This window comes from Ochotona princeps, chromosome 13 (assembly GCF_030435755.1).
Source record: "Ochotona princeps isolate mOchPri1 chromosome 13, mOchPri1.hap1, whole genome shotgun sequence".
Taxonomy (NCBI): Eukaryota; Metazoa; Chordata; class Mammalia; order Lagomorpha; family Ochotonidae; genus Ochotona; species Ochotona princeps.
In genome coordinates, this window is record NC_080844.1 from 65,996,230 (window position 1) to 66,021,625 (window position 25,396).

Consider the following 25,396-nt stretch of genomic DNA (forward strand, 5'->3'; position numbering starts at 1 on the left):
ATGCAGTCAAAATTACAGAAAGAGGAGTAAGAAAGATCTTTCTGCTGGGTCACTCCCCAGATGGCCACTAAGTCCACAGCTGGGCTGATCCAAAACCCAGCTCTTTCTGGAGCTTTTTCTGAGCCTCACACATGCGTATAGCGACCCACCCATTTTTGCCATCGACCACTGCTGTCCCAGACCACAAGCAGGGAGTTGATCCAAAGTGGAGCAGCTGGGACACAAACTGGTGCTCATATGAAATGTCAGCGCTGCCTGTGGAAGATTAGGCAAGTAAGCCACCGTGCAAGGTTAGCCACCGTGCAAGGTTAGCCACTGTGCCAGGTTAGCCACTGTGCCAGGTTAGCCACTGTGCCAGGTCCACACTTATTTTTTTTTTAAGATTTATTTATTTTTGTTTGAAAGATTTACAGAGAGAAGGAGAGACAGAAAGATCTTCCATCCACTGGTTCACTCCCCAAATGGCGACAGTGGCTGGAGTTGAGCTGTTCCAAAGCCAGGAGCCTCCTCCGGTGTCCCAGGCCATTCTAATAGGATCCCTAGGCCGTGGGCATCCTCTGCTGGTTTTCCATGCCACAAACAGGGAGCTGGGTGGGGAATGGAGCAGCTGGAACACACACTGGGATGGGATCCTACCAGGGAACCTGTTGCTTGCCAAGGCGAGTATCAGCCAATTGAGCTGGCACGTCTCCCCTTCCCCACCGCCTTCACATGTTTACGGGCTTTGCATGAATCTGTGTTTACTGGCCAAGCAGTCAGTACTTCCTCCCCCCCCCCCCCATGCCCTGTATCTTTGTTTCCTACTGTCAGTATTCAGCAGAGAAGAAGTGGGCAGGGAGGCTGGGCTGGAGCAACAAACGTGTAGGATGTTGCAGAGTTGCAGTAGCTGAATCTAGTGTCCGTGCCGCTGGGACCCCTGCCAGCCTTTCAGCTTTCATGTTAGCTCAAGTTCACCCTGTATTTCCTGCTGTAACAGATGAAAACGGGGATTTTAATTGGATTCCACACATTAATTCTGTGGAATTGCATAGCATAAGCCATTTAGGGGATCATTAGTGATAATGCATGTGGTTGAGAATAGATGACGTTCACCTGCTGGTAATGTGAGCACCCTCAATCCACCTTGGGTACTGAGGCACAAACGTCCTGCTGGCTGGCTCTGTGTCTGGATGAACAGTGCCGTGTGGAAAGTATTTTCATGAGATACGAAGATTGTAGAATAGCATGACTCTTATTACTCCAAGAAATTCTCATTAAAATATCCGGACAGAGGGTTCCTTGTTAGGAATGCAGCACTAATGAGGTTAAGACTCCCGCACCTCTCATCCCACTATCCAGGTGTGACGCTGGCTGCGCTCCTAAGGCTGGCTTCCTGATCACACAGATCCTTGGAGACCTTGATTGTCCCTCAAGTGACCGGATGTCTGGGTTTCTGCCACTCTTGTGGGAGTCTTGGTTGAGTTCCTTTGGCCCCCAACATGAGACTTTTGTAGACATTTGAGGAATGACTGGAAAATGGGACCTTTGTCTATCTCTCACTTTGAAATAAAGTAAAATGCAGTGAAATCTATGTAGAAACCAAAGCAAACAGACCAAATATAGAAATGTAACCATTATTTGAGTATTTATTGTAATGGGCCTTAGGCTACATAACTGAAATATTGCATAACTAATTAAAATATCTCTGTGTATATGTGTTTATCACCAGTATGAGAGGTATTAGACTTGGATAATTTTGGCTCAATGTTGGAATCAGCAAATTTTAAAGTTTTTAATGATTTGTTTCAAAGTCATAGTCACAGAGAAAGAGCGAAAGAGATTGTCTTTCTGGCTTGTTCTCTCCTCAAATGGCCACAGTGGCCTGGAACTGGACCGGGCTGATGCCAGGAGCTTCGAGCATCTCCTGGGTTTGCCTGATGCCCACACACTTGGGCTGTCTCCCAATGCTTTTCCTAGGCCGTTAGCAGGGAGCTGGATTGGAAGTGGAACAGCAGGGACAAGAGCCAGCACTGATAAGGGATACCAGCAGCACAGGTGGTGGCTTTGCCCCCTTTGACATAACACTGACTCCAAGTCATAAAACTTTTAAGCAGCAGAGGATGCCCTTGTGTTTTGGTTGGAGGTGGTCGGTAGGATCCTCTTCAAGTGACAGAAATTGGTGGCCTGCATGGCTTGAGGCCACAGTCAAGCCCAGAGAGCAGTCTATCTCTCCCTACCTGCTCGGTGACTGGTTTTCTGACTCGCCCTGGACATCAACCCTTGTGTTTCGTGCTAAGACTAAAGGGTGCTTTCTCCAAGTTCATACGACTGTGTCAAGTCTCCACAGCTGGTAGGATACTGAATGCAAGATCATTTCCCTTTTGTTTTCCCTCTGTTTTCTCTTAATTCCCCATTAATGTAAACCAGTATTGAAGTCTTTGTTATTGTATTGTGCTGCTGTAACAACATGCTTGAGACTGGGTAGTTTTGATGAACAGCAACTTATTTTCTCACAGTTTTCAAGACTGGGAAATCTAACATCGGGGTGTTGACTCGCTGAGTGAGGGCATCTCTCCGATTCCAAGATGGCACCCTATTGCAGTCCTCTGGACCCAAGAAACAGTGTGCTAACAGTGTTGGGCAAGCCAGCCAAATGCCACTTAGAATATCTTTTCTAAGGGGCTCTGATTGCGTACGTGGAAGAGTAGCCCTTGGACTCCCATCACCTCTAATCGGCAGCACCTGAATTTTGGAATGTGCACATTTAAACCATAGCGAAGTTTAATTTCTGGAGAGATTGTTCACTTAATTCTCCAGCTATTGAATCAGCTGATTTTGTTCTGAGGTTTCCCTTTAATATGAAAATAGAAGAATCCATTCATCCAGTTTAGTTGTACTGGACTCCAAAATAATAGTTGCAGTGAACAAGAATATGCAGCCCAGCATGTGTTCAGAACCACTGTGCAGAAAGAGGGCCTTGGGTAGCATGCTGGCCTGCTTTCAGGGTCACTTCCTTAGCTTGTCACCAACCTGCACATGTCCCATTGACTTCTTACATCATAGGCATGTCATGGAGGCATGGTAGTTGTTTATTTTTGAAACACTTTTTTTTTAAAGGTTTATTTTATTTTTATTACAAAGTCAGATATACTGAGAGAAGGAGAGATAGAGAGGAAGTGGAGCTGCCAGGATTAGAACCAGCGGCCATATGGGATCAAGGCGAGGACCTTAGCCACTAGGCCACGCTGCCAAGCCCTTGAAACACTTTTAATTGTGAGAATTTTTAGGGTCCAGCATCGTGTGTGTTTGCATTTCTGTGTGGTATGTCTCCAGAGCCTGTGTCGTTGTGGAGGACTGACAGACACTGCCTGTGGAGAAGCCACTTTCAGCAAGAAAACCAAAGATGCCTAGCTATACTTTAGTTTCAGATTAAAATCACAAAGAACTTTCAGTGGGAGTATGTCCCATGTAGTGTTTGGGACATACCTCCACTAGGAGGATCATTGCTTATCTGAAGCTCAACCTTGGCTGATGCCCTGTACTTTCGTGCAACTCCAGCTGCAGAGGAGAGGAGACGTTCTGTGGGGGCAGCTACGAGTTGGGTGGTGGGAAGGAAGGAGAGGGAGCCTGGGTGCCCAGGATCTAATCCATGATGTCAGTGGGGGAAGGAGGTTTACCGAAAAAATCATCTGCCAAGAAGGGGGCTGTCGTGTTTTATTTCTCTCCTGCACTTGCTTTCTTTTAACTTGTCTTTGCTTCAGGTTTTATTGGTTCACTTATGAATATTCATAAATTTGTTTCCCAGGTAAGTGCTCTCAAATGCCCTCCACCTAACAGGCACAGTGGAGGAGCAGGGCTCTCCAGGCTGCATGTTGATCCCTCTGGGGCCTCAGGGAAGCAGACATGGCCATGGTTTTCATTAGGATAACTATATGCCTGCCTGTCAGGATGTGTGCTTGCTAAGAGTCATGTTGTCCGACTCACACTTGTCATATACAGAAACCACAAAGAAATGTAAGTGGAAGTTGTTTATTTCTCAGTTGGCTTTGGAGATTCCAACAAACTCAAGTCAGAGCCACTGAAAGCTGTTGTTGAAATGGGTGAGGGCAGGACCGTCGTCTAAGGCTAGGGCACATGGTCAAAATGAAGGCGAGTTTTATATTAAGGTGGTTTTCATAGGACTTCAAGTTCTTTAAAGAAAAGGAAACCGGAAATTGCAGAAATTGTGGATTTGATTGACGTAGCAAAGATGAGCTGCATGACCCACAGGCAAACAAATAAAGCAGGCAAGGGAGGGCCATGCAGATGCTGCCCTCCGGTATTTCAGAATATAGCCATATTTGAAAATAAGCTTTGGGACAAGGTGACCCTGTCTGGCCTGTGTTTCCATGGGATGAGAAAGAGGCGCCGGAGGCATGGCTTGGGTGGAAGAGGCAGCAACTGGGCTGCTCTGTGCGAGGCAAGGAGAGAGACCCTGGGAGAAACCCCCTCTGGAGGCACCTTGCACGGGCACTTCCAGTGTCAGGACAGAAAACGCCGTGCTTTGCGGACGTGACTCAGGAGTGTGCGTTCTGTGACTGCAGCTTACATGTACTGATAACAAATGACATGTGTGTGCCATGCTGTTGCCCTTGTTTGTAAAGTGCTTGGGCCTTGACCCACGTCTGAGTCAAGCAGCTCCCAGAGTTCTTGCCAAGCACCCTTAGAGTCTGCCCTACAGGATCAGCACTCCCACGCTTGGATCTACTGCTCCAGTGCTCACAGAAGGGGCATGAATGGTCGGGAATGTGGAGTGCCAAGCGTGTCTCAGCCTTCAGGCTCACCGTCCCTGGTCTGACGTGTCACTGTGAGTGGCAGCTAACGGCCTCATTGCAAACACTGCGGCCACTGGTAGAGGGAATCAGTGAGTGGACAAGCTGCTTCCCCTTCCCGCCTCTTTCCCCCTCCCCTCTGACTGTCTGTACTGCTCTGCTTTTCAAATGAATATATCTTTAAAAGAATATTCCCTGCTCCCCTTCAAGGAGGGCTTCCTTTGATGCTGACCGAGGAGAGAGGGTTGGCATCCAGGGTGTGAAGCCGCCTGCCGTGTTGCCACACTGGAGAGAGTGAGGTGGTGAGTGAAGCGCCCTCGCCCCGGAGAGGTGGTTTTCCAGGCATCCTTGCTGGTTCCTGCCTCTGTGGTCCTTAGACGTGGGAGCGGCAGGGCAGTGGCCATGTCCAGTGTCTGAGGGAGCCCGGGAGGCTCCAGGTGTTGTCTTTGACTCACTCCGAGATCCCCGGAGCGTGCTGGAATCCAGCTTTGCGCTCGCCCAGGAACCTGTGCAGACAGCCCTGTCTCCTGCGCCTCAGCAGCACAGCCCACGTCCCATGACTGTTTACCCTCACTCGTCGCAAGCTTGTAGAAACCACACAAGTATTAAACACACCCACTCAGGCTGTGCTTTTGAATTTAATCATCTCTTTGCAACCAGTAGTTCATCTGTTCCATCCAAGTTTTTAAACAGTGTCAGAGTGGGTCAAGTTGTCATCTTGATGTTACAAGTGACATTCCTCGGGTGATGGGATGTTTGTGGTTCTCTTAGAGACCCCTTTCTGCCCCAGTGCTGGGAGTCTTCTGTGTTTTAACTGAATCTTTATTTGTAATTGCTGTGTGATCTTGGTGCTTGCTGAAGGGGTGTGTGTTATAGTTCCAGGCGTGTGTACATGTGCACTGGTCGATCATTCGTTAGCATTTCTGTCTGCTCAACGGTTCTCATCTCCCCCATCAGACCCTCCTCCAGTTACCTGCAAATGCATGATATTTCTTACAGATAAGCGTATGCTGCTAGACTCGAGGGGGCCAGGACTGCTCCGACAGTGCTTACATACCACCCCACGGTACACCTCTGTGGAGACTGCCCCATTTCTGACGCTTAAAAAAGAAAAAGCAGTTTAGATTTATGGAAAAGTGTTAGATACCTTGTGCCCCATCCCCGTAGGGCCCTTGTCACAACTGAGAACTCAACAGCACAACCTCTGAGTTGATCCACGTGTTGGTCATCCCAACAGTTTCCAGAATGGTACCATGCAGCATCTTCAAAGGGTTTTCGGAGATTGTGTCTTAGGAATGTTTGCAAAAGCAAGTTAAGCATTACATTATATGCCTAGATCGTTTAAAACGTTGAAAATGAACTTAGTCCTATCAAAATTATCCTTTAATGCCTTTTAACGATATAGTGTTGCTTAACAGGACTTTTTGGAGCTTAAAAAATTCCATGTTTATGTACTTCCTGTTCCCACTTATTTAGGAGAATATTAATTTTATTCTGCACCATGGGGCCCAAGGAAAACATGAAGAGCATCAGTTATTTGCTCCTAATGAGCCCCTTCTCCCGTGGGAGTGATGTTTGTATAAAGAGAATATAGAAACAATGTAGCGTTTTCAGTGACATGGGGCCTTAGCCTGTGCTGCTTTGGTTAGCTCTCTCCTAGACCGGACAAGGATCAGGGTGAAGGTGAAGCTTGGCATTTTGTGTCATCAGAGGGGGAAGGGTGTGTGTGTGTCTGTGTCTGTGTGTGTCGGGGCAGGTGAAAGGCAGCTGAGTTAGCTGTGCTGTTTTGTTCCTGCTGTGTAGCCAATCAACATGTGTGAGCTCAAAGGGAACAGTTGGCGTTTCTTAGGGTTGTTTACATAGACCTGCTCCTTCTTAAAGTTCGTGGATGTGGGGCGGACATTTAGCTTGGTGGTTGACACAGTTCAGATGTCCTGTCCCGTAGTGGGATCTCGGCTCTGGCTGTCACTTGCAGCTTCCCTGTCACACCCTGGGTGGCAGCAGGGGTGACCCAGGTGGCTGAGTTCCTGGCTGGAGCTCCAGGTCCCCCCCCCCGCCTTGAGCCTGGGCCCGGCTGCAGCTGTTGGGGGCATTTGGGGAGTGACCCAGCTGGTGGCAATGTCTCTCTGTCTCCAATGAAAAGAATAAGATAAATCACCTATGCATTTTTTTTAGCAATAGGAATTTTTTTTCTGCAAGTCACAGATTATTTAATAAGAAAAGATTCTCTTTTAATTGAGAAAAAAAAAAGCTTTGGACTGTTATTTAAGGTTAAACCCAGACTATTTAGAAATACTAACATTTAAATCCTACGTGTGTGTAATACACACACATATATTAACCATGACTTAAATTATTCGAGTGGAAATTTGAGCAGTTTCGCAGAAAGGGCAAGAGGAATGCCTGCACTATAAATTCTATTAGGCTCAAAATTGTAAAACATTCAAGTACATTTTAATGAATCTGAATATGTTATCTAGAATGTTGGAGCTGAAGAAAAATTATCCTGCATAATTAAACTGGAAGCAGTTATCAAAAAAATTCACCATTTATATAAACTTCTGCGGTCTACATTCAGGAAAGTTATTCTACTTATGTAAAATATATCTGAAAACTATATCCTGAAGTCCCGTTTTCTGCCCAGTTATTCTCTTTACACTGGTAAATCTGTATTAGGAAGCTCTGGATGTCATACAATGTGTATCAAAAATAGCAGAAACAGTTCATGGAATGGAAAACAGGAATTGTAATTTGTTGTTAGGATCATGGAAGTGAATTTTCCAAACACAAAATGACTTTTTTTTTCTTTAATCATTGTATGTGATATTACTTGAGGAAGAAAATAACAACACTTGAGTTGCCCAGCCCAGACGCTTGCCGGTGCAGGCCGTGCCAAAGGCTTCCCTGCCAGGGTTGGAGGGAGGGAGCACCAGCCCTGGGCGCATCAGCTCTGCCTCCTGAGCCTCACTGTATTCTCACATGGCTGTGACAGCACCCCGTTCTGTTCTCTGCTTGCCCTCTAACCCCTTGGTGGCCAAGGTGCTGCAGAATGGGAACCTCCGCAGCAGCGCCCCGCCAGGCTGTCTCCTTGGCTACTCGTGGGGGGAGCTTCAGGGTTGTTTTGCCTTTCCAGTTGTTGGGGCCCTTTCCCCCTTGCACTGTCTCACCTGGTGTGTGAAGGAGCATGGCCTGCTCTGTGTAGGAATGAGCTCACAGGAGACGCTCATTTGAAAGCAGTTGCCAAGGTCATCATAGTTTCCTTAATGGGCAGCTGCCTTCTCCGTCCTGAACGGGGGACTGGAGTCCGTTGAGTGTGTAAGTAGACGGGTGTGTGTCCAGGCGTCCATGTTCCTTTCCCCTCTGGCATCCTGGTCTGGCACATTCACTGCAGTTCATGCTTCAGTGAGTCCTTTCTCTGTAGGCACAAGTTGGGACCAGGAGGGCGTATTCCCGTGTGCAGCTACCCACTTGCGACCCCAACAAGGGGTATATGTGTGATGAATAAATGCATGATCCTGAGACCCCAGTCTAAGGTGACACCCCCACACATGGCCACACCCACCTTTCAGGGAACCCTGCAGCCCCCAGTCTAGGGTTAACCCTCACATTGCCACAGCTGCCTTCTTGGGGCACCCTGCAGCTCCCAGTCTAAGGTGAACCCTCACATGGCCACCCCCACCTTCTCAGGGCACCCTGCAGCCCCCAGTCTAAGGTGAACCCACATGGCCACCCCCACCTTCTCAGGGCACCCTGCAGCCCCCAGTCTAAGGTGAACCCTCACATGGCCACCCCCACCTTCTCAGGGCACCCTGCAGTCCCCAGTCTAGGGTGAACCCACATGACCACGCCCGCCTTCTCAGGACACCCTGCAGCCCCCAGTCTAGGGTGAACCCACATGGCCACGCCCACCTTCTCAGGACACCCCGTAGCCCCCGTCTAGGGTGAACCCACATGGCCACGCCCACCTTCTCAGGACACCCTGCAGTCCCCGTCTAGGGTGAACCCACATGGCCACGCCCAGCTTCTCAGGACACCCTGCAGCCCCCAGCAAGGCTCTGAGTTGTGCCTGTGACCTTTGCCCTCGCCAGCTCCCTGCACTTGCTGCGTCTTGCCGTCCACACTTGCTTTGGAGCTCTGTCCAAGGCGTTTTGTGTTAAGACTTAACCAGCAATTCCTTTCATCAAGGCAGCCTTAAAGTCTGCTTTGAAAACTCGAACACTGGGAGAGCTCCAGTTAGAGAAAAGCTAGGCTGAAGGTGGTGTTTGTGAACGCCACCCTGTAAACCCCACCATGCCTACTCAGTGTCGGAAAACACATCCTTTGGTGTATGCATTTCCCTTCTCTAGAGTGGTGCCGTTTAGTTGTAGGTGTGGGAATCTTAAAGACTAGGAGAGGAATCTTCTTTATCAAAAGTGTGTTCACTCCTTAATTGGCAGAATCCTCATTCGGTGCCATGGCCTTCCTGTCCACTAACAGCCTTCTTTCCTTTGCCTTGGAATATTCTCTCAAACTCACTGAGGCTGTGTAGTAGCCTGAGTGCCCCCGTTGGGGAAGGAGCCTTCTGGCACCAGAGAGCCATCAGCATGCAGGACAGAGGTGGCAGTGCAGTTCTGGGGAGGAGGGCCAGCAGTGTGAGGGACAGGAAAGCAGACAGAGCGTGTAGTTTGTATGAGGGCTGCTTATGTGGACAGAAGGCAGGAGGAGGGTATCAGGGCACAGGGCCCTGAGTCGTGTGACCTGGATCCAGGTGGTCACTGCGGGGAGGAGCCTTCACGGAGGGGCAGGGACAGCAGTTTCTGGGTGGTATGGCGGGAGCGCTGAGAGGATGGACGCATGGTCTGATGCCTTGGGGAGGAGGTACAGTCATTCAGACAACCACACAGGCCAGTGCACCGGCCAGCGCCCGCATCCCGACCACACGGACCTGCGCATCGGCCAGCGCCCGCATCCCGACCACAGGGGCCAGCGCAACGGCCAACGCACCGGCCAGCGCCCGCATCCCGACCACACGGACCTGTGCACCGGCCAGTGCCCACATCCCGACCACACGGACCTGCGCATCGGCCAGCGCCCGCATCCCAACCACACGGACCTGCGCACCGGCCAGTGCCCACATCCTGACCACACGGACCTGCGCATCGGCCAGCGCCCGCATCCCAACCACACAGACCTGCGCACCGGCCAGTGCCCGCATCCTGACCATTTTTGTTTGTGATAATGATTTTATCCTGAGAAGTGGCAACTCACCTGCCAGATTTCCCCCTGTGTTGGTGATTGAGGCTAGTGAGACCTATGGATCATGATCAACCTAGATTTCTGCGTTTTGCTCCTTGATGACACCAAAACAGCTGATTTAAATTCCAAACAAGTGCGCTTCATTTTATTATCCCTTTTGCATCTTGCTTAGAGAGGAGCTAGGAACATTGCATTTCGTAAACTTTTAACTGTGTAGCAGATAATTAGCTTGTGAAAAACATACTCAATTTTGCAAACAAGTAGTGATTCTGGGAAGTAATTAAAATTAGTCGTTATGGCACCACTTTGTGGGTTTACCTTCCACTGCATGCTGTTAAGATCTTGTCTAAGCAAGATTAATAAAAAAATAAAATCTTGACTGAACATCTGTTGCAAAGTGACTTCTAATTTGCATCTTCTCTGCATGACATGTGATTAGAATCTTGGGTTCAGGTAAAGGGAAACATTTGATTTGTCATGGTCCCTTTTAAAGTACATGTAAGGCAATTAACTGAAATGCGGGTGATTGTCATAAATAAAAAAATCAACCTCCAAGATATATTGAAACTTCGAAAACCTTGTGGAAAAGTAGAAGTGAAAAATCAGTTTATTTTTTTCCAAAACAGTCTTGCATTTTTTTCATACTGCACATTTTTCATGAGTGTTGTCCAGATCCATTACATATGAATTTTGCTCAATGGGATTAATCTCAATAAACCAATGTTTTCTATTTCCTACTTAAAATTCTGATGGTCACCATTGTGACCAGTGCCGTGGACCTGCTTGGTAATTACAGTGTGTAGCTGTAGACTTTGATAAATTAGTGAAATGACCTTTTGTAATGTTTTCATCATGAATATTTAAAAATAACAGGATGGGACTTGAAAATATTAAGTTTCTGCATAACCGTAGACTCATTGCTTTATATTTAATATTCCTTTGAATGTGCTTTGAATCGGAAGAACACAATAGGGTCTGGTTTTTTTTTTTTTTCACAGCATGAGCAGTGAAAATTTCTGCCACACACATTCCCCAAGTGCATGAGTGTGAACTTGGGTCTAGACCCCAGTCTTCTTAAGATACCGGTTGATGCCAGCTCTCCCAGTGAGGCAGTCATGGAAACGCCCCTGCCGATAAGCTCACTGCCAGTCCGCTGCAGTGCCGTGCGCACCAGGAGGGCCGCAGGAGCGGTACTGACACACCATGGGCGTCCGCGGTGCAGAAGTCGATAAAAGACTTATCTTCTGATTGTTGTTATATGTAACTCGACCTTTCATAATTAAATTATGGTGGGTTAGCTGTGCTTTCTCAACAGCATAGATGTTCTTAAAGAAAAACGAATGATAGCTCCAACTTCCACCTTCTCTTACTCTGAAAGCAGAGGCACTCCCTGTACCACGTCAGTTGACCCTGCCAGCCTGGGTGGTGAGTGTAGAAACAGGGCTAATAGTTAACAGCGGTTACAATAGACAGCACAAAATATTGACAGATGTTGATTTGATTTATTTAGAAACTCTTCCAGACGAAGGGAGAAAAACTGTACAAAGTCATAGGAAAACTCAACAATTTCAGTGATGAATGTACACAGAAATCTGGGAGTTTTTCCAAATAGAAAAATAAACACATAGAGTCTATTTGGTATCTTAGGAAAAAGTCTCTCCAGTAGAGTTACTTCAAAATGCGAGAGTTGTTTGAGACCCATATTAGTGAGGCTGTAAGATCTGGATGGTATGAAATAGCTGGGGGCAAGCAGAGTTTGTGTGTGGAAGTGGGCTGGCAGGTCGGCAGCTTCCTCCACTGATTTTAGAATTCATGGAATTAGACTTGGAATCCCAGTGGGATTTGTGTACAGCTTACTAATGTCATTCTGAAGGAGTAAATGGACACAGGTATGCAAGAACAATAGGAAGTGCAGGAGTCACCAGGAGGTGCAGAGCTGAAGGACAAAGCCAACTGAAGCTACATTTAAAAGTGCTAATAAATGGAAACTAGTCCTTTTTATATATTAGCAGAAGGGTTCCACTGGAATACTTACTTCACAGTCTTCTAGCAAGTGATAATTTCCATTTTTTCTCTTTATTTTTAAAAATAATCTGGTAAAATCGACTTTCTTGTTCTAAAATGTGGCAGCTGTATCTGGTTGCCATCAGATAGTGCCGCTGGAATCCTCCTGCCCTTCTGTTCTGACTCGCTCTCCTTTGTCACTGTGATGTTGCCTTTTCCAGAACATCACAGCAAAGCCTTCTGACGGCCTGTTGCCCTCGCGCCTGGCGAGACACACCACTACTCCCGTATCAGTACCTCCTTGCTTTGCATTCTTGAGCCACACAGTGTCACACAACTGGGCCACAGTTTGCCCATCTCCTGGACAGTGGGCATATGGGAGTCTCTGATGTCTGGCGCTTGTGAATACAAGTCTTTGTGCAGGTGTGTGTTCTCATGTCCCCTGGATGGACACCTGGAAGTGGGCCTGCTGAGCCATTTGGTAAATGCAGGACTAACTAGCGTGTAAATGAAGGTTGTGTTTTCCCTGCCGTCCCACAGGGTTGGCGTGTCAGTGGTTTTACATCTTCCAGCCTTTAAAAGCAAATCCATTGTGACAAATTGGCAGTAGATGTGACTTTAATTTGCAGATTCCTGTGGACGATGGGCCACAATAGGAGTGCATCTTGCATAGGAACTTTTTGTTATGTACCTTGGCCATTTGTTTATTTTTTCTTCTGACAAAATGCGAGAGTTTTTTGTTTGTTTGGTTTGCGTGGTTTTTGTTAAGATGGTTTCTCTGAGATCTATATTCTGGATGAAAACAGTTTTCCTGTGGGTTTTATGAATATATTCTTCAGTTCTGCAGCTTTTTTTTACAGTCCCCAAGATTTTAACTCTCATAAAGTTCAACTTAGTAATAAATCTTTCCTATCAGGTTATTTTATGTCCTGAAGACTTTATATTTTGTTTCCTTTAAGTATTTTTTTTCCTTGAAGAAGTTTTATATTGGATTTATGATACGTTGTAACTGGCTTGTATATGATGCAGGGTGAGGCCCAATGGATTTCCCTCCCATTTTAATCCCCCTCCTTCTCCCCTCCCTGGCCCTCTTCTTATTTTGTCCTGTTTCCTTCCCTTCCTTTACAGTTGCAAGGCTGGCTGTTTTTACCCTATTTGTTAAGAAGACGATAATTTCACACAGATTTTTACTTGGCACCTTTGTGAAAAATCAATTAAGTGTAGGTATATGGTCAGTTTATTTCACCTCTAAGATCTAGTCGTTCTGGTAAACACTATCTTGATATCTGTAATTTTATAGAATGTCTTAAATTAGGTGTGTGTGTCTTTAAATTTGTTCAGTGTTACCTTTCTATTTAATCATTTCCTTTTCCATATACACTTTCAAATCTGTGATGTTTTACATAAATGTCTGCTGACATTTTGAAATTAAATGTGTTGGTATTTCACAGTGTGGTCTGAATCACAGAACAAGAAAATATGAGACTCACAATCCATGAACATGGTATATTCCTGTGTTTTAAGACCCTATTTGATTCTCTCCTTCATGTTTCATGGATTTTATTATATAAATGCTATACAGTTTTTCAGAAATATTTTTTTACGTTATTGAAAGGTTGAGAGAGAGGAGGAGGGGAGAGAGAGTGAGTTAGAGTTCTTTTGCCCATCAATCTGAAACCAACCATCTTCTTCTGGGTCTTTCACAGGTGGGAAGGCCCTGAACATGGGGGCCGTTCTCCACTGCTTTCCCAGACACAGGAAGCTGGAGCACAAGCGGGGCTTGAGCAGCACCCTGATACACTAATACAGGCTTCACCATCGGGTGCCTCTAACCTACTTTCCTCTGTTTGGTTTTGCGTCTTGTCCATTATCACCATAATCACTCATTTCTGGAGTGGTTGTTGTGCTAATACTAATACCCTTAGTACCAGTCTCATCTGAATATGACAGGAAGTCCAGATTGTACCGGTCCTAACTTGGTTCCTACCTTGAGGCATTGAGGTTCAAAGAAGTTTCCTCAACAGTCTCATTCTTGGTCAAGTGACTATTATGCAGTGTTGCCTCAGAAGGTCTTAGCTTCTTACGTCGCCTGCGGAAAAAACATTTTCTTCTTGTAATTTATCTGGCAATCTGGAATAGCTTTTTTCATACTAAATGTATCTTGTCTCTTCACTAATGAAACTCACCTTGTGGCGTGGGCATGTGTAACACTAACCATGACGCAGCAAAGACGGAGGGTGGGAGCTGTATTTGACAAATAACAGGATATGCTTCCACTGGTCTCAGATTCACCATGCAGTATTTTGAGAAGGCTGCAATGTGTACAGTGAGCATTCCAAACAAATCAACTGTTTCTGCTCTAAGAACACATATGGTCAAACTCTGTGTTTGCTGATATTTTAGTTTCCTTAAAGGTTTTCCAGAGCAAACAGTCTAACTTTAAACCTCTTCACTTCTCCCTGCCCCCGGGCAAATTTGAGCTAAAAGATCTAAATCATAGTTTGTAGTTCTGTTATTAAATTCAGCAAGTAGTTACTTTGATTAGAAAAGAGATACATCTTCTTCGGAATTCTGTTGGCAATCAGTAATAACTCCCTTTAATGTTATTTGTAACATTGTGTCTTAATTAATTGTTGTCAAGTGCATCCTCTCACTAGACTGCTGGTGGAAGTCAATTGCCTCAGCTTTGGAAGCACAGATCACTGGTCGAGTGTCTCAGTGAAGACCGGTGCCCGCCTGCCACGCTCACTGTGAGCTAGCACAGACCTGGTTGGCTCTTCCAGCCTGGGTTGTAGGCAGGTAACATAATACGCTCCCTATTGCTGTCATAGCTGTTCCATATGAAGTTTCCCCAGTGACTTACTTGGAATCCAGGCCTGGAGTCCTGCCGTGTGTCCTGTCTGATCACAGCGCCGAGATGGACCCCAGAGTGCTGCTGTATGGTTAGCGCTGCTCCGGCCCGAGGCCCAGACTCCCACATCAGGACTCGGGAGATGCCCGCAGGGTGGCTGCTGCTTTCCACCTCGGGGCCTCCCAGGCAGGCCAGACTGCCCTGGGAGCTGAGCCCGGCTCCGTCCTTGCACGTGTGTCGCCCTGTAGTCCTCTGGAAGGCCACTAGCGTGGATTTCGCTCTCATTCAGTGTCAGGTGCTTTCCTTCCCTTGTCCCGTTTGATGTGGAGCTTGTTTGTCCCCGCTGTCCCACACGGGTGCTGAAGAGCCCCTTCAAGCCACTGTTTATGTCCATTTCACGGTCTGCCCTGACCAGGACTGCAGTCATTCCAGCTCTCTTCCTGCCTAGCCCGAGAGGGGCTGTCTCCATCCACCTCTGCCCCCAGCCCCTGGGGACCGGTGATTTCCACCCAGGACGTGTGCCTGAGCATACACTCGTCCCTCGGGCCTCCTAGGGGCCTCTCAAATGGACCTCTTTTTCTCAGAATCCCTGGAGACGTGCATTTCAGCTCTGTTTCAAGGGTCAGGTAGCATCCCCATGGGGTGCGCGTGTTGCTTTGTACACCTGCTGGACCCATGCCCTGCAAGCTGGAGCACTGCACTGTTGTAGTGGTCGTGGAAATGGATGTGAGGGCATTAGTTGCCCAAGTCACTTTGGCTACTTATTTAGTGTTAGTTTAGAAAGCTACGAGCAGACCTACTCTGATTTACGGTGCTGGGACGTAGAACCAATATATTCTAGGCATATATTATGTATACACGAATCTTTTGTAAATAATACTTACAGCCATAATTGTCTGCATTCTGTAATACTGTGATACTGTATTTCACAACATCTTTTATCATCCTTGCAACTCATTCATCCGGTGAGCAGTTGTTATGTGACGTCATTCCTCTGCGCTACTTCATTCAAACCATGTCAATGAAATTGGGGCCAGTATCCATTTCTCGTTCATGCAGTGGCAGCCCGTTGTGCTTCAAAGATTCAGAAACTTCTCTCTAACTGTGATGGACATAAATCAGTTCAATACATGTAGTGGCAGGAGGCTGGCCGGGTGGTGAGAGTGAACTTGGAATGCCTGTGTCCTGTGCGAGAGTGCCTAGGTTTGACTCCCAGCTTCTTGCTCAGGTGTTTGGGTCCCTGTCTGCCACACAGGGCACCTGGACGGGGCACCTGGTGCCTGGCTGTGGTCCAGCTCGACCTGAGATGTATGGGAGAATGAACCAGGCAGTGGGAGCTGGCTCCCGTGTTTAATCTCTGTCAGATGCAAAAAAAACAAAAACAATTTGTCATTTCAGTCTTTCTTTCACAAAAGAATCTGTTTGTTTCTTTTTAAAATTGTTTTTATTCTAAAAAATTTAAGATTTACTTAATTTTTTTATTGAAAAGGCAGATATGCACAGAGAAGGAGATACAGAGAAAAAGATCTTCCATCCACGGGTTCACTCCCCAAGTGGAAGGCCAGGAGCCAGGAGTAGCCTCCAGGTCTCCCACGTGGGTACAGGGTTCCAAGGTCTTTGGCCATCTTCTACCACTGTCCCAGGCCACAAGCAGGGAGCTGGAAGTGAAGTGGAGCAGCTGGGATACACGCCAGCACCTATATGGGATCCTGTTGGATGCAAGGCGAGGAGTTAGCCACCAGGCTACCACACCGGGCCCTATGCTTGTTTCTATTGCAGTGTTCTGACGCTGTATGTCATGGGTTAAGACTTGGAAAATTCCAGTCTCTAAAGCTTTACTATTTTCTAAACTATTGAGCTTATAAAAATAACATGTGAAACTTTCTGCTTTACTATCTTGTGTTAGCATCAAATAAATTATTTTAAGAAGTTGAATATTAAGTATTTATTCCTCATCATACCATAAAGCATACTTTTTATATGTAAAATTTGTGCATAATTTATTTTTATCTTTCATAACGAATGTGAGTAGGTATTTAAGTTATTGCATTGAATAAGTAGCAAATAATTGTTATGGGTAACTTAATATCCAAATATTCCCTTTTGGTGTATTTATCCCATAAACATCTTCCTACAATTATTGCCACAGTAAAATCGAAATTGATTTTGTTCTTAAAATTAGATTTCTTTCCTTATAGTTTCTGCAATTATGTGAGACACTAATACTCCATGAATTCAAGCAAGCACTCAATTTAAATTTAAGATAGAAGTTTAATTCTGTGGTTAGCAGTCTAAAATAGCTAACAGATGACATTAATGTATTTTATCACCCTACTGCTTTCAACTTTACGTAGTTGATTTTTTCTCAAACATTCTCCACTCAGTAGATCTCAGTAGTAAAGAAATCATAATATTGTGGAAACTAAATTAATAAAAATCAACCGTTCATTATAAACAATGTTATCCCCAGACAATTTCACTCTAGCTGGAGAGAGTGACCATGGGTTGTGTATCTGGGAAAGCTTTGTTATGTTCAAATGATGCAAGATCATGCTCCTTCTCCCACCGACCCTGGCTCTCACAGACGGGCCTGGCTGCGTGTTTTTATTATCTCTTGTTGAGTCACAGGAAGTCAACAAGTGACTGTGGTCATGTGGTCTAGCATGGCTTATGGGCTCTGCAGCCTTGCTGTGACGGGGGCCTGTTTTCTGCTGGTTCCTCTTCATCCCCTGGCTCCTGCCCATTTTAAAGGGGTTTGAGGTCGCCTCAAAGGAACTCCACAGCCAAGTAAGGAAATCAGAGAAGAAGGGTTGGGATGCTGGCTTCTATCTCAACAAATAATGAGTACATCAGAGGCTTCCTAAAGGTTGTAGGACTTAGGGAGGACTTCTCCCAGTGTATTCTGATTGTTGGTCTGAGTCCTTGATGACATGGGTCTGCCCAAGTCCACAGTTCCTGTGCTGCCATCTGGCCTGTCGTCTGCCCACCGTGGCAGTTCTAGAAGGCCTGAGCACCGTTGCTGCAGCCTTGGTACCCTGCAGGTTCACGGCAAGGAGCCTGGCTGCCAGAGGCCCTTCCGATCTGAATGTACACGTGCTGTGCAAGGCGTTATCTTAGAGAGATCATCTTACCCATTTTTACATTCAAAACCTGTCACGCTGTTCAAAGGCTGTGATTCCAGTCCTTTGTACTCACGTGTGTTCCAGCGTTCACAACAGAGCTGCTCACTGTCACCCCTGAAGAACCCTGCCGCACTACAGGACCTCCAGTCTCTGGACCATGACTAACCCACTCCTCCTGGTGGGTTTGCCTGCTCCGGCATGTCCCGGAAGTGCAGTCCTGCAACATGTGTTCTGTGCGTCTCATCAGCTTCCGGCACACAGTGAGCTGCAGGTCTGATGGGCCTGGTGCTGAGTTCTGGGGGTCTCTGGGCAAGTAGTGCCCTCTCAGCCTGCTACAGCTTCCTGTCCATGCACTTGGACAGTTGTTTTTTATTTAAGCAGATCTTTCCCACTGCATTTATCAGCAATTGTAGTACTAACATTTTATTTATTTACTTTGTTTTGTTTGTGTAAATCAGACACATTTTCTCACATCTTCCTATTTCATACTTTTTGGTGATCTAGGAAATTGAGTTAATTTTTGCTTTTCATTTTTCTGGTTGGGCCATTGTTATTATTCTGCAGAAAGGTACTTTGTTCATTGTCCTCCTGCTGTTTGCTGGCCATCTTGATTCCACCTAGCTGTTTTTATCATTTTTGTAAGGCTGAAATCATTGCCCAAATTGCATAACTTATACTATTTAGTTAGTGGTTTTAAATATTTTTAAAGATGGATTTGTTTTTATTACAAAGGCAAATCAGATTTAGAGAGAGAAAGAGAAGCAGACGGAAAGCTCTTCCATCTGCTGGTTCACTCTTCAGAGAGCCACAACGGCCGGAGCTGAGTCCATTTAAAGCCAGGAGCCAGAAGCCTCTTCCAGGTCTCCCATGCAGGTGCAGGATCCCAAGGCTTTGGGCCGTCCTCTACTGCTTTCCCAGGCCACAAGCAGGGAGCTGGATGGGAAGTGGCACATCCAGGGCATGAGCTTGTGTCCATACGGAATCCCAGGACTTGGAAGGTGAGGATCTAGCCATGGAGCCGTTGCACTGGGCCCAGTGGATTTAATTAACACGTAGTGTTTGTGTACATTTATGCAACATGGGAGACATTTCAAACTGGCATATCTCTCACCTTGGACGAATATCATTTCTTTTTCCTGGAAACATTAAAAAAAATCATCTCTATTAGATTTCGTGAAATATTTGATTAGTTGAATGTCTTGAAGAGGTTCTCTGATGTTCTGTCTTTGTTAAGGAAAGCTTTGTGGGTCTTTATTACTCTCTCTTTTGATAACACTAATTTGATGGGTGTAATATTTGCTCTCGCGTAACAGTTTCAATACTTTTGAGTTTCCTGGATTTCCTTTCTTTTCCCTGGGTTCTGTTTGAGTTTGTCTTGGCTATTTTATTGATGTTTGGTGAACTTTACACATGAGGCTGTGGGTTTGGGAATGGACTGGCCCCAGCATCTGTGTGTGTGTACCAGTGTGGGGGCTGGTGGATGGCAGCGGGTGCTGAGCCTGAGGGGACACAGAGGAGGCCGACACTCCTGCACGTGGCGTCCCAGCAGGCACACAGGCAGTCCTGAGTGGGGATGAAGACTGTGGTTACAGAGGTACGCTGAGCCTTGCTAAGTGACCGCCAGCATGCTGGGGCTCCCCCGTCACATGGGGCTCGCTCTCTCTAAAGAGGAGCTTTGCAGCCTCATGCTCGGGTTTGGTTGGGACTGGGGTTGGCAGAAGGGAGCAGGTTTCACGGGCTCAGCAGAGAGTGGTCGGCGAGCAGACGTTTGGCTCTGTCTCCCTCAGCATTCCCTAAACCAGTGTCCTGCAGAGTTTGTCTTCTGAGGAGCTGTGTACCATGTTTGTCCTCTGCCCACTCGTGAGGAGCATATGTCCGTCTGGTCCTACTGCAGTGCACAGGCAGGGAAGCAGGATCCTAATGAAGCCATTGGTGCCTGGTTTTCATCCGTTAAGTAGTAACCTTGCTTTCCGTGCGCCTGGCACCTCTAATTTCTGGACCTTCCCGGGGTTCTGTGCTAGGAGTGGGTCAGGCTGCCTGGTAGGCTAGCGCCTCCTTCCTGCCTTGGCTGGGACCCATCTCTCTCCACCCACCTGTCTTCTTCTAGACTCTTAGCTTCTGTCTTGTCTTTGTGGGTCCGTGTATTCTGAGAACATTCTGTATTGTAAATGTAGTATGAGGAAGTGGAGGATTAAATGCATGTCTTGAATTGCTTTTAATTTGCTGTGTGGGAGCCCCCTTGATATACTTGGGCCCGTTTCTGTGTGTGCCAGCTCTGGAGTCGTGGGCTGGCTTAGGATGCTGTGAGGTTTTCATTGAGCTTTTCTGATTTCTTTTTATTCTCATTTGAATTTCCTCGTAGAAACTGCAGCCCATTGACATTTTCTCTAGAAATCGGAAACTCTTCATGCTGTGTAAGCTCTCGTATTCATCAGTACCAAAAACGTGTCTGTGTCTGCATTGATTTCAAGTTGCCCTTGACTTTCAAACGGACTTGACTCTCAACTACATTCCCATTCCGTGTATTCTGTTCCTAATATTGCCTTCCACTGAAGTCACTCCGAATTGACCAGATCATACATCGTCAGCCTTGACTGCAGCCTTCCCCAGGTCACTGCACAATTACTTCTTCTTGTAGTTTTAATGGTGATTAGGAAGCTGGTTAATTTTCATCAGTATATTTGAAATTCAAACTCTAAATGAGATTTTCTCTTCAAAATACTCACCTGGGCAAAAACAGGATTTCAAACAGTGCTGTGGTGTGGTGAATAAAGCTACTGCCTGCAATGCTGGATCCCATATGGGTGCAGGTTCAAGCCCCAACTGCTCCATGTCCAGTGTAGCTCCAGCCTGACATGTTGGATGGCAGGTGTAATCTGGATTCTGTCATTGGGTCCCCTCTTTGTTCAGATTTGTTGCCTGCCCTTCACACCTGGGGCTCCGAGGCGCCATCTTATTGCTTCTGTGGTGTGGTTGCCCTCAGAACCATAAATATTTAAAAGCTGCTTAATTTGTTCCTGACAGCGAACAAAGACCCTGGAAGGACGTCTCACCTCCAAGTTTCCATCCTCCAGCCTCTTCTCTGAACTGTTTCTTTCTCTATCCGGCAGGGGCTCTGCCATTGGCACCCTTGCCCTCCACCAAGCCCTGTTCGGTGCTTCCTCCATCCTACCTTCCCTTCCATCATTCTCCTTTGTGCACCGTTTGCTACCTGTGCTCAGTGTCACACGTATTCCCTTCTGGCTGTGCAAGGTTCTGCCCACCCTCCAATCTGCACATCTTCCATCCTAGCTCTCCTCTAAGGTACCTACCCTATTCTGTCTTCTTTGCTACCTGCCCTCCACAATACCTTCCCACCTGCCTGATACATCAGGACTCAAGTTGTTAAAACTGGGGCAGGGAAGAGGGGTGCCAGGTGGACGCCTGTTCAGGGTGAGAGAGTAGGAAGTCCAGGACTTTGGGGCATCTGATCCATCCTGACTGATGAGCACTTTCTCTTTTAGGTCGGCTTGAAAATATTTTCTATTCCTTTTTTTTTTTTGAAAGTCACAAATAGAGACAAAGCGACAGGAAGATGCCCTTCATTCTGCATTCTTACCCTGATAGCAGGGCTGGGCTGAACCCAGCAGCACTGGGTGCGGTCAAGGACTCCCAAGGCAGCGCCAGGAGCCAGGCACCCGTGCCATCAGCTAATACTTCCCGGGGTGTGTATCAGCAGGAAGCTGGACTGGAAGCAGTGCACCCGGGACCACAAGGGCACTTTGAGAAATAATAGTGTGTTTTCTCTTTTTAAAAAATCCGGGCCTATTTCCCCTTCCTTGCTAACCACCCAGTGTCTTTTTTCCTCCCCATTTTTTGTTTGTTTTCTCTGTGCACACATTATTTATAAACCTGAAGTGTGTATATGTAATTATCCCCAGTTTTTCTTCAAACATTTTCTTGTAGTATGAAAACACTGCACATATACCTGGTTAATGTCAGTGTCTTGGTGGCCGCACGATAATTTACGGTGACACCCTAGTAAGGTAGCCTCATCTCGCGAATAAAAACGCAGGGTACCCAGTTCAATTTTGACTTCTGGTAAACAACGGACACGTTTTTCTAGGTTTGTATGTCCCACACAACATTTCGGGTGCACTGTTGGGGAGTTGCATGTTTGTGGTTGCCCCTCAGCTGGCGCTTGGGCTGAGCACCCTCCGTTTTGCGCTGTGGCTCTGTGCAGTACCACAGTACACAGTGTCTGACTGGTGAACATTCAGGTCTCAGGGATGGAGCGGACACGCGTTGCATAACATCTCCTGTTTTGAGTGACTTTTTAGGTAGATTGTTAGAAGTAGCATTACCCGTAAGGAGATGAGTATTTTTTTCCAAGATTTTTCAAAGCAATTGCCAGATCTCTTTTTAAAAAGGTTATCGCAATTTGGGCTCCCACCAGCAGCGCAGAGAGTCCTTGTTCCCTGTGCCCTTACAACATTAGCATCACTTAAAATACTTCTTTGCTGTTTTGGCAGGCAAATAGCAATATATCATTTTCATCTTTGATTACTAATGAGGTTCACGTTTTTGATTATTAGGCATCGGATGCCCTGGTTTTTAAATGCTCTGCGAGTGTAGCCTGGCTGGGCTGCCCTTATTTTGCATTGCTTTGAAGTCATAAGGAGCATGTCGTGTTGTTATTTATTTTTGAAGTCCCAGAAGGAGCCCTGCCCCAGCCTCTCCGCCCACCTACCCATCATTTAAAAATAAAAGCTCCACATGACTCCTGAGCACATCTAAAATAAATCAATTTAGGCAGAGAATGCGGATTTTTTCCTGAGCCTGCAAAATTAAAGTTCTTATGCCGCAGTTCTCCCCCATTGGGTTCTTATTTTGTGAGTGACTTCCTGCACCCCAGGCCGCACACAGGTACGCCACGGCGTGGGGTTCTGGGTGTGCCAGGTGGCAGCAGAGCATCCCCTGTAACACTCTGGAGGAACCAAGGATGGGACTCTGCGCCTGGGGCGCTTCAGCTTGGACCTGCTTCCTTTAAGAGCAGGGAGATGAGGCCGTGTCGTGTCGGGGCACACCTTCCCCTAGACTGAGTGGAGAGGGCGTGGCTCTCCCCAGTGACCCTCTTCCAGCCAGGGGACAGCTGGTTCCTCTGGCCTTCCCAGACCTACTCAGATCAGTCCCCATCCCCTGTTACACACGAGATCACTTGGTTGGCTTCTCTGTGCCATTCATATCCAGGGAAGACTTTCCCACAGCCATTTACGTCTTCCCAGGGCCTGTGTGTGGGAACTGCCGTTGGTCTGTTCTCTCATTCTCTGTCATTTCAGTTCCCCCTCCCTTGCCTTGCCTGGCGTGAACTTTTCCACACCACACAGCAACCTGTTCTCCAAACTGAGCTTGCCCAAGTTCAGCCACCTGGCCTGGCCCCGGTGCACTGCCCCCATTCCTCCAGGGTGCTCTGTGCTCAGGCTACAGAGTTCTCATGATGTTTCAGGCTCTTAGTTTTCTCTTTCTTTCTTTCTTCCTTTCTTCCTTCCTTCCTTCCTTCCTTCCTTCCTTCCTTCCTTCCTTCCTTCCTTCCTTTCTCTTTCTTTCTTTCTTTCTTTCTTTCTTTCTTTCTTTCTTTCTTTCTTTCTTTCTTTCTTTCTTTCTTTCTTTCTTTCTTTCTTTCACCTTGGTTTGTTGAGTGTTGCGGGTCTGTATGTGAATCAAATGTGGTAATCTGCAGCTTGAGCAACTCCTGGTGGACTGGACCAAGAAAGGACTCTTCTTGGACTGGGAATGCAATTCCTGCTCCAAGCAAAAACCAGGTCACAAAGGCAACATCAGATGCCCTTTGTTTCTCCTTCTCCATGTCTTCAGGCCTTCCCTAGTGACTGCAGAGTGGGGAGAGTGCAGGCTCTGGCTCGCAATGGCGGTCCTCTGCAGTGACCGGATGGTTTCTCAGAGGAAGGCATGGATGTGCACTGGGCCAGAGGGGATGATGCTAGGACGGCCACTGACCACCTTCCCGGAAGCCCGAGTGCTGCTGTCACACCCAGCCTCACCACAGACTCTTTCAGAGACCTCTTTCTCTGCCTTTAAGACAAATCGGGGAGGAAGCCCGTCCGTGCTTGCCCCTGGCCATGGTGCAAGCACCATGCTTGACGATGTCCAAAGGGTGGAGTCTCCGAGGCGTGGACCTGTTGTACAGTTAGCTTCTCCCATGTTCAGGGTGGTGCTGGATGCTGGATTTCATAAGCAAACAGTTAGCCATGTTACTGATCATTCCTCCAATGTAAAACAAGCCTTGTTTAATTCTTTCCCAGAACGCCACAAATTGGGACCTGCCCCTCTGCAATTATCCAACACGCACAGATATTTCTGGTCAAAATCTTGTCTTGTTGTGTTTTGTGGGACGCATATGTGGAGGACCCTCTTGTAGAATGCTGGTGTACTGCAGATATGAGTGGGAGCCCTTATTGGGCTTCAGGGCTTCACTGTGGAGGGCATATCCCAAATTAACGTAAGAGACACTTAGCCATTCCAATAGATCTCTGTAAAAGCAAAGTTGGTAAGAGTGCAATTGGGGAGCTCATTTAACAGGGGAAAAATAGGGACATGTCTGAAACTTTGCCTGCTGCTGTAATTTTACTAGACTTGTACCATTTTAATGAGAGAAAATATATGTTATGTTTCTAAAAGTGTCATTAATTTACGGGGAGATGGTTAAAAGCAAGGACGATGTTGTTAGCCGGCAACACTACAAATGAGAAATGATGGTGTGTGGCCATTCAAAACTGAATGGGACTGCTGAGCCCTGGCCCAGCCACCAAGGCGGACGTCACTCAGACAGGTGCACGCTGCAGCCCAGCCGCCTCCGGGTGCCCTCTCTGCGGGCATCTTCCCTGCTTCCTTCTGGCTTTGGTCGATTGCCTTCCCATACACCTGGTTCTACCTGGCACAAGGACTCCCTCATCTCCCAGTTGACATCCTCATGAGCCAGCCTTGCACCTCTGTTCTCCTCCAGCCGGAGAATTAGACCATCACTCATCACGGAGCCCGCAGTGATTGCCTCTAAATTGGCCATGGGGGATCCTGGCAGGTCTTAGGAATAAAGAAGATGGCTCTTTACTGTGGCCCAAGGGGGAAAGGCTGTGCACACATCTGGCTTGATAATAAGGGCAGTAAGTTTCCTTCTAAGAAAGCACGACGCGTAAGGGACCATGCTTTTAACCCTGCCTGGGATTTTTTGAGTTGAATGCAAAGATGTTAAGACCTTATAGTTCTTGTATGAGCAGCCTGGTTTCAGGAGATACCTAACACAGTTACGAAGAATAAATTACAGCACCCACCCAATCCACACGGGGTCCTGAGGCTTGTTGTGGCCGGCGCCATGCACTGGCTGGCCCTGGGGCATCCTG

The 25,396-nt window shown here is 47.0% G+C and overlaps 1 protein-coding gene across 2 annotated transcripts in view; it reads left to right on the forward strand.

Moving 5' to 3' along the window:
• DOCK1 (dedicator of cytokinesis 1) overlaps positions 1-25,396 on the forward strand; it is a 402,417-nt gene that overhangs the window by 230,057 nt on the left and 146,964 nt on the right. The window lies entirely within an intron of this gene.